Below are 13,027 nucleotides of genomic sequence, written 5' to 3' on the forward strand. Positions count from 1 at the left end.
AGCGTGTGTACAATTTGGTTTAACTATTTTGCACAGTAAAAACCTACAAGCAGACAAACCCATGGAGCCAAAGAGTCAATCAGGGGCTGTAAATTCCCAGTTCCCGGGGACATAGCAAGCTACCTAATGATTCTGGAAACCGACACAGGGTCATAGGCTGCACAGTCTTACCAACCATACTTATGGAAGAAAATGTCAAGCTTTGGATGAGGTTGGGTTGGATCTTGGTGCCTCATGACTAGAGGCACGAGGCCGGGGTCTTCGCAGCCATTGTGGTCTTGGCAGAGGTGGGCCGAGAGTATCCTGGGTGAGTAGAAAGTCAAACCAGTTAGGGACACTGATGAAAGGAGTATCAAGGAAGCTGAACAGGTCCGGTATTTGGTCCGGGGAGCGAAGGTAGAACTCTGATCCCAACTCTGATCCCAGCTTCCGCACGATTAGGAAGCCCCAGTGGTAAGTGGCCTCTGCCTCACGGACCACTTACAACAGAGGTCTCATAAGGCCCCGTAGGGCCTGTGTTTGCCTGGAGACGTCAGGTTAGATTCGAATAGTGGCTCCGTCAAAGTCAATGGGGCCCTTTGACCAGACCAGACGTAGGATCTCCTCTTTAATGGTGAAGAAATGTACCCTACAGAGCACGTCTCGTGGCAGGTCCAGAGGAGCACGGCCTTGAGAGGAAAGGGGGGACCCCCTCGGGCCCTGCACTCTGTGGACCCTGTCCAGCTCTAGCTCTGAAGTAGGAGGTTTGCCCAGGACCTGATTTAAGATACCAGTCACAGTGGCGCGTAGGTCCGGGCCCATTGTGGCTTCCGGAAATAAATAAGTTTTATTAGCGATTTGCACTATGTTTTTTTTCCTCTTGCCTCCTATATGATTGACACCACACTGATGTAGTGATCGGGTATATTAATGTATATTATATTGGGTGTATAGATAATTAATTAGTGGTTATTATAATGATGAGGTAAGTACTCTTCCGCAGCAACCCAATTCTTCCAGAGAGATGCACTTTATTGACTTCCAACACAGAACAAAGTCCAAAGTCCACAGATGACAAAGAAATCCGACAGAGGAAATATAATTCAGAAACCCATCTCCTAGGCCTGTGCGTTCCCAGCCATGCACAGACAAGCCCCACTCATACACATACAAGCCTCACTTACAAAAAACACTCAATGCCAGCTTGAATGTCCTCCATCAAATACTAGTCCACTAGGAGGGAGTTTCTGCTAGGTCAACCCAAAATACTCTTTGATCTTATTGTTACCTCGTCAAGTCTAATTACCATCAATAAATACTTCTACTATGGTCCTTTAAACAATGTACCCTTTGAAATGTTCAATTAGGTTTCCAGACCATACCTCACCTCACACACCTAGGTAGACTTGCATGAGATTAACACATTAAAGAGTCCCCTTGATATGTTAAAATTCAGTTGGACAAATCAACCAGTCAATTGAATTCTGGCCTGGTCAATATTGACTGCATGTGTACATACACACAACAATGTCCCACATAAATCGGTGAACATATTACAACATATACCCCCACTTGGGTCGGTTCTAACTACTAGAACTGACCCATAAATCAAACAACAAAAAATATCATTACGATTTAAGGTACTGGATGCTTTACAATGGCTCATATAAAATATGAAGTTGAAACTGGTTACATCCCTCTTCGCCAGCCTCTAAAATATCCCCATGAAACAGTTATTAGATAATATAACTTTTAGACCATGACTGGAAAAGGATTTGGTAAACGTCAGTGGCCCATATAGCTGTTAGGCCTTATTATATCACATCAAGATCTTGAATATTGCGCAAAGACGAGCTGATGTCACAGTCCATTCTTCGGTCTGACTTCATCACATCTCTCACCATCTCACTGAAAGTAAACTTGGTATGCTCTGGGAACTCCAATCCACATAAGTCCAGGATTTTTTCATCTCCAGGCTCAAGCTTTCCATTTTTAAAGATGCTTTTACGCAAACACTCTACTTTCATCTTTATAGTAAGAAGAACTATCAATGTACCAGCACTCACTTTCAAGGTCAAAAGGTTTGGATATGGCAGTAAAAACTGTGCTTTAAACTATTTTCTTGCACTTGACATTCATGAGTCCATCTTGCAAGCATTTTACAATTCACATCTGCTTCTTTCCATTTCCTATTTGAACAATGATGACTGGGATGTGTACCTGTCAAGTATCAGAATTTGTTGATTGCCAGCCACAATTTGCTTTTTTTGTAATTTGCTGTAGGCCGACCCCTCATTGTCTTCAATAAAGCAGTTACTTGGATCATTCAGTCCACAATTATACTTGAATGGTATACCAACATATAGATATACCCCCACACGATGGTTCAGATAGAGTCAGCTTCACAAACAGTGTTTATCAGATCTTCTGTCCAGACAAAGCGGCAGTGGAAATTCTTGCCAGTATCTTCACCATGAAAGGTAGAAAGGTCTTTTTCATCCATATATGTCATAGCCTTTAGCATATTATAAACAACTGAATCAACAAAGTTCAAATCATGACTAGAGTGATGAATTTCACTCACCCCTCTTATAAATTTAGGAAAACCACCCAACATACTAAAATGTATTCTATGCCAAGCCATTGTGCAGCATCTCACCTTAGTTGTCAAATATATTGATCAATACGCATTATGTAATATGTACAGATGTTATGAAAATTATTTTAGGTTAAAATGCTTCTCTTTGGTTTTAAGGTAAAGTTCAAGAAATAAAACATAAAGAAAATAAAAAAACGAAAAGCAAAATATATCAGGAAAAGGGAGAAAAATTAAAAAAAATTAGGGTGTTGAAGAAAAAAGAAAAAAAAAAAAGGTCCATTGCTTGATGAATTTCGAGAGAGTCCATGAATGCTTTATAATTCCATGTATAGTGATATATTGTCTATTCAGCATTTCTCCCATAATTCTCCCACACTAGCCAGCAATTTCAGACTGTGCTTCTGCTATTCACCGTCATTTAAATGTCAATATCTGAAAGACAAAAAAACTCTCCAACAAAACTCATTAGCGAGGTCCTTAAACATTGTTTGAAGTTAAAACAAAACACTATTTACACGTTTACAGTTTGGAGCTAATTCACCCCCACTGCTAGAGAAGTGTCATCTGCATTCAAAAACAGATCTGGAGAATGTACATCTTGTACATTCATGACACCCTGTACCCCCTTCAACTGCTGTAATAATGTATCACGTTCCCCTCTCATCTTGTCATACTCAATTTTCAGCTGGTCATATTTCTGTTTTAAATGAGAAAACGGTATCCAAGTCTTGGACCTTTTCTTATTATTATTTTGGTCAGCTCTGTTTTTCATATTAATATCACCTATGTTTGACCCGGAGTGTCCTCTCTGGGTGTTATCATAGGATATTATCTTCTGATCTTTATGCTCAGTATTTGTCCTAAACAATGTGGCTAAATCAACTTTGACAGCCTGCTCATTTGACTTTCTCCATAAATGGTCTGCTCTCAACAATATGTCTTTTAAATCATGAGGATTTGGGGTAACTAATAAGATATTTTGTTTGATATCTTCATGCAATGCATCTAGAAACATACTCATATGTATCGAGCCCCCACGCTCAAATGCAAGATTATTACCGACCAATAATTCCATAATAGTTGCTATCCTGTGTGACAATTCATAGGGAGATTCATTTTGCATTTGTTGGATCTTCCCATGAATAGTAACATCAGAACGTACTCCATACAAAACACATAATAATTCCAGTAATATGTCCCTTGTCCTCAGAGGCTGAATACAGATTTGTTTAATTCTCATCCAAAGACCACTTCCTACAGAATGTTGCAAAACTCTTTCTAAGTCAGATGGGTTGAGATTGTACATATCTCTGACCTGCTGCACGTCACAAAACCATTTTAAAAATCTGTTTAAATCATGGTATGGAACCATTCCTATTTCTTTAAGAATTGCGTCTAATAATTTTGGTTTCAATGGCTTCATTACAAGCTGAACTTCACCTGTATTATTATTATTGTTATAAACTGTGGTAGTCACAGTGGGGGCAGCTGGTAATGAATTATCAGATTTAATATGAGTTTCTGTTTGCTGCAGATTGCTGAATCCAAGATTTGATGCATATCTGCATTCCTGAGATCTCTTCTCTAATTCCATAATTCTTAATTTTAATCTCTCATTTTCCTCTGATAATTCATCACAATGTTTAGATTTCTCAAGTAAAGCTTCTCCAATCGTAACCGCATGCAATTTTAAATTTACTGTCTCGGTGTCTGATTGGTTTTGTAACCTCTCACAAACATTGTTGCTATTATCAACTGCCTTCTGTAACTGGGTAATTTCCTCAACCTTATAATTCAAAGAACTTTCCATTGTTAGACAGCAAGATAACAAGCCCTGTATAATACAACCTTTTCTTTTACTTTCTGAAATTTTGCTATCAAAAACATTTTTCTCTAAAAATTCCTTCATCATCGTCCACGTCTGCTTACATTTTTCTGGAATTTCATAAGGACCGCCATGGCGCTTAATACATTTTAATACCCATCTGTTAACTTTATCAGAACTGACACTAGCTTCACACTGAGTAAGCATTTTGACTATATTACTAATAATTAAAAAAAAAATATTTTACTCACCGCATTAGTTACTCCTTTGGCTTCCACTTCAGGTCTTCTGGTACACGACACAGTCCTTTTTTTTTTTGTTGTTGTTGTTTCCAGTCTCCAGAGAATAATCCTGGGGTTCCCAACTTGTTTAAATTTGTAGATCAGACTCTCTTATGTCACAACCAGACATTCCAGACATTAGAGTCACAGCACAGCTCTTGGTTCTTCATCAGACTTCTGTCCACCTCACAGGATTGTTGTCACCACCGACTTCTGTTACTAAGTCCGAAAATGCTCTTCTGGTCACTTCACGGCACCAAATGTAGTGATCGAATATAAGTTCAAAGAACGGGTCACGGCACCAGTGTAGTGATCGTGTACATTAATATTATATTGGGTTATTATATAATTAATAAGTAAGTATTATTATAATGTATCGAGCCCCCACGCTCAAATTATAATGATGAGGTAAGTACTCTTCCGCAGCAACCCAATTCTTCCAGAGAGATGCACTTTATTGACTTCCAACACAGAACAAAGTCCAAAGTCCACAGATGACAAAGAAATCCGACAGAGGAAATATAATTCAGAAACCCATCTCCTAGGCCTGTGCGTTCCCAGCCATGCACAGACAAGCCCCACTCATACACATACAAGCCTCACTTACAAAAAACACTCAATGCCAGCTTGAATGTCCTCCATCAAATACTAGTCCACTAGGAGGGAGTTTCTGCTAGGTCAACCCAAAATACTCTTTGATCTTATTGTTACCTCGTCAAGTCTAATTACCATCAATAAATACTTCTACTATGGTCCTTTAAACAATGTACCCTTTGAAATGTTCAATTAGGTTTCCAGACCATACCTCACCTCACACACCTAGGTAGACTTGCATGAGATTAACACATTAAAGAGTCCCCTTGATATGTTAAAATTCAGTTGGACAAATCAACCAGTCAATTGAATTCTGGCCTGGTCAATATTGACTGCATGTGTACATACACACAACAATGTCCCACATAAATCGGTGAACATATTACAACAACTGAGAGCTGCTGAGAGCCACGGATTTGGAGTGTACAGCCAGTGGGAGCGGTGCCACTTATAACCCTGCAAAGCGCATATAGACCTCCTTTTAATTGGTGAGGTTTATTTAAGCAGGTGAGAAGACCCATAGGTGGAGTGAAGGGCACTGTGGTGATCAGAGGCAATTACTGAAGAGTTTCTGGTGTATGGGACTGCACACTTATTTTCACGGACATTGAATCATTTATTTATGGACCGTATATATATTTAAAAGAAAAGATGGACTCATCTAAATTTATATATTATATATAGATGATTTTTACATTGTTTTCAGTTATTTATTTATGCACTATAAGAGAGAGCGCTGCACATTTTTTTGACTATATAGATTAATTGCATTTTTTAATGGTGGTTAGCTGCCTCCTATAGGTATATAGAGTTGAGTAATAGGTGGTTTATACACAGGGATAGCACAGAAAGTTTTTTTTCACTTTTTTTAACACTTTATAAATACTTCACTAACACACCATAAATGCTCTAGGTGCTGTTAAGTTGCGGTTAAAGAGCATTTCCATTGAAATCAATGAAGGCGGCTGATAAGCGTTGAAGCCCCACAAAAGCAATATGCTGTGTGAAGCATTGTATGGTGTAATTTTAATATTCATGGCAGGCATTGAAAGGCAGTTATGAGGCTTTAACCTTTTAGCGCTGACAGTACGTAAATATGTGGGCTCTCGGCGGTTGGGCCTTGAGGCCTAGAGGTTGCATATTTGTGTACCAAAATAGTAAACAAACATGTCCTGAGAGTGTGCACCCGTCACGCTCCCGACACAGTTACCAGCGCTAATTGTAATCGGGAGCTTTACGATCATGTGACCGCTGTTACAACCAATTATGGCGGACACATGATTATAATCCCCTCCTTGCCTCCTGGCATCAGAAATCCCTTAAAGGGCTGGGAGGTGCCAGCGTTAAGGGGTCAAAAATTCTGAATAAATGCTGCAGAAGCACAGGGTATTTGATGCACAAGCGAATGAGTCCTTAGACCAGACTGTACACAGTTTATTACCTGCCCCTGTTTCCTACAAGGGCTGCTCACCTCCCGGCTGCAAGAATTGTGGGTAGGGGGCAGGTAATGAAACCATGCACAGTCCAATCAGAGAGCGTTCCTGTGTCATCTGCTGTATTTGGGAGAGCACAGCCTGCACCTCCTCCCGGCTCTCTCCTTACTGCTGCTGTCACTTCTACCATTCGGACTTTACTTTTCAATTTAGGAATTGACTCAGGCTACCCCCACAATTCCCACCCCGTCCTGGCCCTAAGTGATGGGGGAGAGGAGCTCAGCGGGCCAGACATAACATCCATGGGGGGGGCTACAACCTAATTCACTCCGCTGTCATGCATTACACTCTTCCTTTTGGCTGTGAATGTAAAGAAGAAAAAAAAAATATGCGGTAACTCAGATGATCAGTTGTGATTGATCTGGTGCGTTTAGTATACTTAAAAGAAATGTCTGATTGTTTGTTATGAATTATAGCCTATTTAAGCTGTTTATAAATAAATGTATGTGTGGTTGCTGTCACTGATTCACAATAGCTTTCTACATTAATCTGCTTTAGTACACTTGTCAGAAATTGCTCCATTATCCATTATATGCATTGCCATCTCTGCTCTGTCAGCTTCAGCTCATACCTAGAAGATGAATAACAGTCTCTTAAAAATGATGCAGATTACAAAAGAACTATTCAAAATGGGATAAGAGTATCACAGCTTTCACAGACACCCTGCTCAAGCATCAGATGAGATAGCCCCAGGAAATGTTTCATTTATCAGGTGAAATCATGTAAAATATAGTATCCTTGTTGGTTTTTACAGAATTAGTGAGTCATAGGAATTGCAAACTGTTACACAACCTTGAACAATAGAAGTTAATACATCGATAATAAAGAACAGCAATTGCAATGAGAATCTAACTGGTCATCTTGCACATCAAAGAGTATAAGGTTGCTGCTTCTTCCCTGAATCTCCTGGTTTCCTGCAGGAGGTACTACCATGTGTCCCTGCGGTTGTGACAGTGAGCAATCACTGCCAACCATTCACCTCTGGGCATGTAATCTGGCCTTTCATGCCCTTTCACACCCTTCATTAAGCTGTCACTTGAACCTGTTACTTTGATCAAACTCTAGGCAGGGAACATCAGGTAGAGCTGGTAGAAACTGGTCACATTGGCAACAGAGACTGCCTTCAAATTTCACAGAAATTCAGATCTATGAAGAAGATTTGCATAGGTTGAATGCAGACACTGCTCACTGCCCAATGCAGGTTTATCAGGCGCTGAACAATAGGAACTGGATCATTTCCGGTGATTTGACTGGCAGTATTTGCTGGTGCCCCAGAGGATTACTATCTAATGTGTGGGAACATCTTACAAATCACTGCATACATACCTTTTCAGGTACAGCTGCCCCTCCAATCCCTATAGCACTGAAGGGTAAAGTGATGTGTCAGAAGTTAACTCTTAGTTAAGATGCTACACCCACAATATTGGTACATGCTTAATAGTGCCAATCAACCTATATAAGTAGTTATTAAATTGTGAAAATAATAAATAACAAGCTTCAGAGCCGCTGCATTGGTGAAGGGGTCATGTAACCTAAGTGATTGAATGGCAAAGGATTTGTATACTCCAAATACAATGTGTTCAAAATAAATACATTATAAATTCTCTATATGGAACATTCATAAAATCTTTCTACAAAAAAGTGACTAGTGCAAAATAAATGTCTCTGGGAACAGCTTCTGAAGACACTCAGTGGGAGGGACGAAACGTGCCAAGCAGGGACAAACAGGGACAAACAGTGACGTATTTCCGGCATCTGAATTGCATGCCGACGCAGCAATTTGATTTTAGATTTCATGCTTAGGATTTAGGCTACTATTGTGAGTGTATCAGTTTTGTTAATTTTTTTAAATAAAATCAGAAGCCGTATTGCACTATGGAGATCTCCCTTATGATTTTTCATGACATACTACATTGCAACTGATTTAATCACTGGAGGAGACAAGAGACGCAAAAGACATGCTATCTTGACTCTGAGAGTAGGTGAGTGGGGAGTGCAGGCGGGGAGCACAACTGAGTGGAATCTGTACCTATAATATTTCTGCACAATGGACTTTATTAATTAAGTTTGTTCGTAGAGACATTTATTTTGCACTAATCGCTTTTTTGTAGAAAGATTTTATGAATTTTCTGTATAGAGAATTTATGAATTGTTTATATGTATTTAATTTGAACACATTGAATTTGAAGTATATGTAAGAGCAGTGCTTGGTCCTTTGCTATTCAAGAAGTTAACTCTTGTATTTGAGCTAAGGCAAAGAAATTAGAAAGTCAATGTTAAAACTACTAGGCTTGCTGGCAGCTGAACAGCAAATCTTGGAATGGCCTAGAAACAAAAATTAAAGGCAACTTGTGTTGGTTTTCTGTACACAAAACCGTTTCCTGCTCCTTTTCTGCTGTTTACTGAATAATCCCATCCTCAGTCTGGCAGGGGGAGACTATTTGTATGCCTTTACATTGTGTACCTGCTTCTTAGCTGCTGACAATGATGACGAGGCATATTTATAAAGCAGTTAAAATAGCATTAAATTCTGGCTTCTAAAAAAAAAAAATATTTTCAAATATGCATTCTTAAAGTGATTGTAAACGGTCAAAAAAAAAATAAAAATAACAACAAACATGTTATATTTATCTGTTCCTCTTCTCCTGGCACCCCCCCCCGCCAAGTGCCCACCAAAGGCAAGCCATTTGTTATGGGGGCACCTGTGCAGGCCCACTCTCGAGCTACCTCTGTGTGTCCATAGATGCATAGAGCATGGCTGGGCCCTGCCCCCCCACTCCCTCCTCACTGGCTGTGATTGACAGCAGCGGGAACCATTATGTCTGAGCCTATAAGGAGGGAGAGAGCCAAAAGAGCTGCTGCTCTTGCAAACATCACTGATCGAGATCAGGCTCAGGTAAGTATAATAGGGGGCTGGAAGGAAAGCTGCATACTGAAGGGTTTTTACCTTAATGCAGAGAATACCTTCAGGCTTTATAACTACTTTAATGCAAAAAGTATCTTCAATTGCTGTCCTCAAACTCCTATTTGATTGCCGTGATCTGACTTCCTGTTAGAGGGTGGCTACATTTGTTCTCCATGGCCCCACTGTATGTTGGAACGCAGCCACCCTCTCTTGCTCACTCCCGAAATGGACTAGCGACTATGGGATATGTAGTGTGCAATGCATAGAGCAGTGTATATGACTGCAACTAAAATGCACTGCTTATTCCAAACAAACGGGGAGAAAAGGAGATATTGAGCTTATGGGGGGCATTACAAGGAAACAGAAAAACGCAGTAAGAAACAGGTTGATGAAAAATAGATTACAGGGCAATTCGGTAGTGGCTGTGTATGGAATCTAACTCTCACCAAACATTCACTGCAGTGATTGACTCACCACCAGCAAATATTTGGTGAAGGTCACCTTCACTGCTTTATGTATTTTCCCCAATGTGTGATGTTTGAAATGAGCAAACTACATCATTTTACCAAGACAAATAAAAATACATCAGTGACTCTCCCAGAGGATCACTATATTGTTTCAAGCACAGATTTAATTATAGTGATTTATCGCAGCAATTTTTTTGTTATCAATGGTTAGGCAGGGTCTTGTTTTTACAGACTAGTGCATGTACAACTATTCCTTTAACTACAGATTATCAAAGGTCATTTATCGAAGTGGATCTGAAGTCAAACAGTTAAGATATGCTATAGTTTTCAAAAACCCTTTAAGATAGCACTGGGACAATTAGCTGCTTTCTCAGCGCAGTGTATATTTGCATATAAATTTAAAGTTAGGACTGTAGATATTACTGGGGTGCCATGGAGTTGCTCTGCAGCTTACGCATGTTTTTGCAAATGTGTGCAAACTAAACCTCTGTTTTTTTTAACGCATACTGTTAAGCCTCGAACACACGATCGGATTTTCCGAGGGGAAATGTGTGATGACAGGCTGTTGGCGGAAAATCCGACCGTGTGTATGCTCCATAGGACAATTGTTGGCCAACTTTCCGTAGACAAATGTTGGATGGCAGGTTTATAAATTTTCCGCGGACAAATGTGTGTTGTCGGATTTTCCGAGCATGTGTACACAAGTCTGTCGGACAAAAGTCCAAAGTAGAAACACGCATGCTTGGAAGCAAGGACAAGCCAGAAGTGGTCGGTCTTGTAAACTAGTGTTCGTAATGCAGAATTAACATTCGTGATGTGACAAATTATGAAATCTCGAAATGCAACGCACATTCTCTTCTTCTTCAATGGGATAATAATGAAGTTGCTTTGCTGGTGATACTGATGGAGTTATTGCAAACTAATTTTCAGGGCTAATCAAGGGCTTTTTTTTTTCTAGTGATATCAAGAATAAAATTATTATGCTTTTTTTTTTTTTTTTTTTTATTTGGGCAAGTTACCACACCATTATCCCCTAGCTTTTAAGATCAAAGATACAACTATGTTGGTGTCCCTTGTTAATTTTATATTGTATTTTTTTAAATGTAACTTCCTACTCCCAAACAATAAACTTTTTTATTGTGCATTAAAAAAAGAAAACAAATAAAATTAGACATGCTATCTGCTAATAGAACTTAACCAAAAAGTGCATTCTATGCATCCAAAAATATAGAAAATATAACAAATCAAATCATTATTCAACCAAAAAAAATAATGTCAAAGCAATAACTCCAAGGCCAATAATAAATAACACGTTATCTCCTCCGATTCTGCAACATGTCTGGTTGACAAACGGCCGTTCAGAAACGAACACGAAAAGCACAAAATGAAAAGCACAAAATGAAAAGCGCAAACTGAAAAGCGCGAAAAGAAAAGCGTGAAACACTCGCCAAACTTCTGCTAATTTCGTGTTAGTAGAAGGAGCCCAAAGGGTGGCACTAAAGAGCTGAAAAACCATGTGGTACGTCAGTACGCTCGTAATTGTTGGCAAAAGTCCACTTTTTTTTGGCCAACAATCCGATCGTGTGTATGAGGCTTTAGACAAGATAATAAGGCTTGCAGGCTGGTCGGTTTGGTTTTGTTTGACATGTTTTGCTCTTCCATGTGCTCCTTGCTGCAAAGGCCAGTTATAGATAGGGGCAGTGGCCATTTGTTTGTATAGATTCCCAAAACCCTTTAAAATGGCACTGGGACACTTAGCTGCTGCCTCAGCGTAGTTTGTAAACTGCAGGTGAGACTCATGTCGTTAACTGACAGCGTTGCTGTAAACTGTCATTGTGTTTTCTTTTTCTTACTGATTTAAATTAAGCTTCTGCTGAAAATCCATTTCAAATTAACCATTGCCCTAAAGATTAAGCTACACCCACCCGGATTGCCTGGGTGTGGGGGGGGGGGGTCTGGGAATTGCTTTAGGGTTGGGGTGGATGGGGAATTCCCAGTTAGTACTGTGCAGGCTTTTCCAGTGCTATACTTTTATTTTGAAGTGACACATTCACCAAACGTTTGCGGCAGGTGAATCTTCCTGGTGCAGTTATTTTAATAAAAATGATTTGATTCACCACCAGCGAATGTTTGGTTGAAAATCACCTTCATTGACTTGTATACGTTATCTTCAAGTCTTGTACTGCATCATGCCAGTCGTTTAAATGGTTGTATTCTGTTTAATGACTATCGAATTGGAGCTTTCAGTGCAGTAAACCTTACTATTCACTATACACAGCAGGTTAAACCTTAGATGTATTAGTAGGATGTTCAGATTACATAATCACATAGAAGAGATGTCAGTGATGTCATATTTTATACATCAGACTGCAAATAATTTGACCTCAAGCTTTCTATATAGTGCTGTGGGATAGGAAATGAGCCAATTAAATTAGTGTTGGGAAGAAGATTCTTGGAAGTCCTGACTCAAATTGTAGTCTGTTGCCGTGATGCAATTGAACAATATCCTAATATTATTTTTGTTGAAAATTATCAATGGCTGTAAATGGGGATTAACAAATGGCATTTATTAGCAAGAGGCCAAACATTAGTTTGTGGCAGTTGTGTACAGTTCAAGTTGTCACTGCAATGTTAACAACACTAGACTTAGATTTAAAGCGGAATTGTTACTTTATCCTCTTAAATTTATATTTCATATGTACATAATGTTCCTAGGTATTTCCGCTTCGATTGTATGACAAATAATGTCTGGGTTAAGATATGGTCAAGTATACCGGTTATTACTTGTTGGCAAATAATCAACTGAATGACTAAATACTTGAGTGGTGACAGTACACTTTGGTACACTTCTATTTCTGGGAAACAAAGGATGCGAATGTTTAGT

General features: G+C 39.3%; 1 protein-coding gene across 7 annotated transcripts in view; it reads left to right on the forward strand.

Annotated features, from left to right (window-relative positions):
• The window catches only part of ATP11A (ATPase phospholipid transporting 11A), a 254,699-nt gene that overhangs the window by 124,743 nt on the left and 116,929 nt on the right, over positions 1–13,027 (forward strand). The window lies entirely within an intron of this gene.

This window comes from Aquarana catesbeiana, linkage group LG02, assembly GCF_042186555.1.
Source record: "Aquarana catesbeiana isolate 2022-GZ linkage group LG02, ASM4218655v1, whole genome shotgun sequence".
NCBI classification, from domain to species: domain Eukaryota; kingdom Metazoa; phylum Chordata; class Amphibia; order Anura; family Ranidae; genus Aquarana; species Aquarana catesbeiana.